We start from the raw sequence: 4986 nt of genomic DNA on the forward strand, positions 1-4986 counted from the left end.
GGAAGGCTCGGACGTGGCACGCCGGGGGCCGGCACCGCGCCGTGTATTGAGTTATTAATAAAGTAATGGAGCATCTGGCCGTGCCCCCCGCGTGCGTCCTGCCGGCACAGCCCCCCCCCCGGGTACGGCTGGCCCCCGCGCGGAGTCGGGCCTGGCGGAGACCCTCCCCGAGCGGCCAGCCGCGGCAGGGCTCTGTGCACCATGGCACGACTTTGCACACCATGGTGCGACACCGCACACCGTGACACAGCTCTGTGCACCATGGCATGACTTTGCACACCATGGCACAACGCTGCACACCGTGGCACCGCTCTGTGCACCGTGGCACGACTTTGCACACCATGGCACGGCTCTGTGCACCATGACATGACTTTGCACACCATGGTGCGATGCTGTGCACCATGGCATGATGCTGCGCACAGTGGCACGGCTCTCTGCACCGTTGGCACGACTTTGCACACCATGGCATGACTTCGCACGCCATGGCACAACGCTGCACACTGTGGCACGACGCCTTGCACCACGGCACAGCTCTGTGCCCTGTGGCACGACTGCACACCATGGCGCAACGCTGCACACCGTGGCAAGGCTCTGTGCATTGTGGCACAACTTTGCACACCATGGCACGATGCTGTGCACCGAGACACGACTTTGCACACCGTGGCATGACGCTGCACACCGTGGCACGGCTCTGTGCACTGTAGCATGACTTTGCACACCGTGGCACAGCTCTGCACACCGTGGCACAGCTCTGTGCACCATGCCAGGGCTCTGCACACCATGGCACAGCTTTGCACACCGTGGCACAGCTCTGTGCACTGTAGCACGACTTTGCACACCATGACACAGCTCTGCACACCGTGCCAGGGCTCTGCACACCATGGCACAGCTCTGCACACCGTGGCACAGCTCTGTGCACCATGCCAGGGCTCTGCACACCGTGGCACAGCTCTGCACACTGTGGCACAGCTCTGTGCACTGTAGCACGACTTTGCACACCATGACACAGCTCTGCACACCGTGCCAGGGCTCTGCACACCATGACACAGCTCTGCGCACTGTAGCAGGCCTTGCCCCTGCCCCCCTGCAGCAGCCCGCTGGGCTCTGGGCGCAGGGGCAGAGCCGGGGGGCACCGCGCATGGGGGGGGCAGAGCAGCTCCCGGGCCCCCCCCGACCCCCCCCCCCGGTGCGTGCTGCACGTGCTGCTCGTACCCGGCCACGGGGGCCGCGTGTCTGTCGGTCCGTGACCCCCCCCCCGGGGGAGCGCAGCCTCACCGGGGGTCCCAGGGCTTCCGCTGTGCAGGGGGGGCCGTGGCCCAGCGCGGCCGGTCCCCGAGAGGGGGGGGGCGCGTCCTCCCTGCGGGGCCACGGGGGGGCCAGGGGGCAGGCGCCTCCCACCCCCCCACACCCCCGAGGAAGGGGCCCCAGAGTCCTGCTGGGTGCCAGCGGGTGCAGCACCCCAGGGTGCCGTGGGGCTGTGCCCCTTGGGGAGGGGGGGGTCCTGTCCTGCCCCACAGGGGTGGGGGGAGGTCGCTGCCACCCCCTCAGGGGTCCCCTCTGCCCCCCATGGTCCCCACTGCAGCCCCCGGCGCCCCCAGGGTCCCCTTCTCCGCCTCGGGCAACCCCAGCTCAGCGCCCCCAAACACTGGTGCGGGAGTCTTAGTGTGTGCGTGTGTGTGTGTGTGTGTGTGCGTGTGTGTGTGTGAGAGGGGTGACATTGACACAGCCTGTGTGGGGTGTGAAGGAGCAGGGTGTCGGTGTGTGTGCAGTGGGGGGGTGTGTGCAATGGGGTGTGCAACGGGGGTGTGCAGCGGGTAGATGTGCAGTGTAGGCGCGTGCACCGGGGAGCTGTGCAATAGGGGCTGTGCAATGGGGGGGTGCAGTGGGGGGGGGGGTGCAGGGGGGGCGCGTGTGAGAGGTGCGGGGCAATGTGTGCAGCGGGGCGCGTGCACCGGGAGGGGTGCGTGCGCGAGGGCTGTAGGCCGCGTGTGCAGTGGGAGGGGGTGCCCCGGGGTGTGCGCGCGTGAAGCGTGTGGTGGCAGGGGGGGCCGCCCCTGCGCCCCGGGGGGCTGCGTGCGTGTGTCTGAGCGTGCAGCACGTGCACCGGGTGTGCAGCGTCCGTGCGGCGCAGCCCCCCCCCCCACGTGTGCACAGCGTGCCCCGGGCAGCACGCGGGGGCTCATGCGCGGGGGGCTGCCCCCCGCCCCACACAGGCTGCGTCCCGGCCAGCTGCCTTGCACACACACGTGTGCACACACATTTAACAAGCACCGTGCAGGGCTGGCAGCACAGCTGGGTGTCCCCACCACCGCCGTGGGGACCGCGACGCGTCCCCCATGGTCACAGGCCTAGCCTGGCCCTCCCGGGGGCTTCGGGGTGCACGGGCATGTGCAGGGGGGGTGTCACATGTGTGCGTGTGTGCATGGGGGGGTGTCACACATGTGCATGCGTCTGCATGGGGAGGTGTGCATGAGTGTGCGTGTGCCTGCACGGTGTGTGTGTGCATGTGCAGCAGGTGTGCATGTGTGCGCCGTGGGTGTCACACGTGCATGTGTGTGCAGGGCAGTGTGCGTGTGCCTGCACGGTGTGTGCGTGTGCACAGGAGAGTGTCACACATATGCATGTGTGCGCCTGCACGGTGTGTGCATGCATGTGCAGTGGGTGTGCATGTGTGCGCGGGGGGTGTCACACACGTGCATGCGTGCGCAGGGCAGTGTGCGTGTGCCTGCACGGTGTGTGCGTGCGTGCGCAGTGGGTGTGCATTTGTCTGCATGGGGCTGTGTATGTGTCTGCAGGGAGGGGTGTGCATGGTGCACACGTGCGTCTGCATGGGTGTGCAGGGTGTGTGTGTGTGTGTACCCAGCCGTGTGCGTGTGCTGGCATGGGGCAGTGGATAAGCATGTGCACGTGTGTGTGCACGGGGCGTGTGTCCCTGCATGGGGGGGTGTGTGCATGCATGGCGGGGCACACGTGTGCATGTCTGTGCACGTGTAGGTGTGTGTGTGTGCCACACGTGTGTACACAGGCGGGTGTGATCCGTTCCACGACGAGGCACAGGGCCATCGCAGCAATGCCCAGGTGTGTGTGCGGGTGTGCATGCGGAAGCGCCGCCCCCCTGCGGGTGTGCACTGCCCCTGGTGCGTGTGTGCGTGCCTGCACCCATGGGCTCCGTGTCTGGCTGTACACCGGCACGTGGGGGTGTTGGGGTGGCGCGGCTGTGCAGTGCGCGTGCAGTGTGAGTGTGCCGCGTGTGCGGGAGGTGTGTGTGTGTGTGTGCAACGTGCGTGCACTGTGCACTGTGTACTGTGCAGCATGTGCCAGCAGTGCGTGCAGGGTGTGCAGTGTGGATGCGGTGTAGGCAGTGTGGGTGTTGTGTGCAGTGTGTTTAGTGTGCAAGCAACGTGTGCAGTGTGGGTGTTGAGTGCAGTGTGAGTGTGCAGTGTGAGTGTGCAGTGTGCGAGCAATACATGCAGTGTGGCTGTTGTGTGCAGTGCATGTGCAGTGCATGCAGTGCGGGGGCACGGCTGGCAGCTCCCTGTGCCCGCAGTGCTCCCTGCACTGCCCGTAGTGGGAGCAGGAGAAGAAGGGGGAGGAGGAGGAGGAGGAGGAAGGGGGGCCTCCCCCCCACCCCGCCAGTTGCTGCTGCTGCTGGAGCTGCCGCCAGTTCCAGTGCCGGAGCCAGAGCCAGAGCCGAAGCCGCTGCGGAGGCCGGTGAGTGGGGGCCGGGCCGGGCCCCTCGTGCTGCCCCGGGGCAGCGGGGCCGGGGGGCGCAGGGGGGCAGGGGGCAGCAGAGCTGTGTGTGCGCAGGGGGGTGCAAGGGCCTGAGGGGTGTGCGTGGTCCAGGCTGTGAGTGTGAGCGTGCAGGGGACACAGTGCAGGGGATGTGGTGCGGGGCGTGGGATGCGGGACATGGTGCAGGGGACACAGTGCAGGACACGGTGCAGGGGACATGCTGTGGGACATGGTGTGTGACACAGTGCAGGGGACACGGTGCGGGACATCGTGCAGGGGAAATGGTGCAGGGGACATGGTGCAGGGGACACGGTGCGGGAGACGGTGCAGGGGACAAGGTGTGGGACACGGACGTGTGAGCACCCCCCGAGCCACGTGCACCCCCGGGGCGTGTTGCACGGCCGTGCTGCTCGGTGTGGCCCATGGGTCACCCTGGGTGCCCCATCCAGGGTGGGAGGGGGGCCCCCCCCGGCCCGGGGAGGCGGCAGGGACACCCCCCCCCCTCCGGCCCTGCTGCCACCACCGCGGGCGCCGGCGGCGACAGGTCCCTCGTGCCCCGTTAGCCCCCGTCACATCGCATCCGTCGGCGGCCGCCCGGGAGGCAGCGCCGGGCGCCCTGATGTGCCCAGACGTGACACCGCGAGACAGGCGCTGTCACCCGCAGGAGGGCTGCGACGTGGYGTGGCGGCAGCGCGGGGGCGCGGGGAGCCCGAGGCCACGGGGATGGGCGTTGGGGCTGGTGCTCCCAGGGTGCCTGAGGTCCCGGGGATGGGAGGCAGGACCGGTGCTCCCGGGGTGCCCGAGGCCCCGGGGATGGGCGGCATGTGTGTCCCAGGCTTCCTGCACAGGGCAGAGGGTCGGGCTGGTGTTGTGCGTGCAGAGCTGGGGACCCAAGGGCTGTGTGGAGCTGGCTGGACCCCGGGGCTGGATTGGTGCCGTGGGGCTGTCTGTCTGGGCGCCGTGGGGCTGGCAGTCCCGGCACTGACCGGTGCCCCTGCCCCTCTCCACAGCCCCACTGCCGCTGCCGCGCCGCCGCCCCGGGGCTGCCCATGGCGTGGGGGGGACCCGTGTGGCTGCTGCTGTCCCTGTCCCTGTCCCTGACCCCGGCCCCGGTCCCGGCCACCCTCGCCGCCCCGACGGCGCCCACCCGCAGCGCCGCCCCAGCCGCGCTCGCCCTCAACCTCGGCCTCAACGTCAAGATCAAGGTGCGGAGCCGGGGGGGGCCGCCGCCGCCGCCCGACGCCCCCCCGACGC

General features: G+C 69.2%; 1 protein-coding gene across 1 annotated transcript in view; it reads left to right on the forward strand.

The window, feature by feature from the left end:
- Positions 1–4986, forward strand: part of LOC112961684 (inosine-5'-monophosphate dehydrogenase 1-like) — a 25605-nt gene that overhangs the window by 18500 nt on the left and 2119 nt on the right. The gene's annotated exons all lie outside the window — the stretch shown is intronic.

This window comes from Apteryx rowi, unplaced genomic scaffold (genome assembly GCF_003343035.1).
Source record: "Apteryx rowi isolate R43461 unplaced genomic scaffold, aptRow1 scaffold_1362, whole genome shotgun sequence".
NCBI classification, from domain to species: domain Eukaryota; kingdom Metazoa; phylum Chordata; class Aves; order Apterygiformes; family Apterygidae; genus Apteryx; species Apteryx rowi.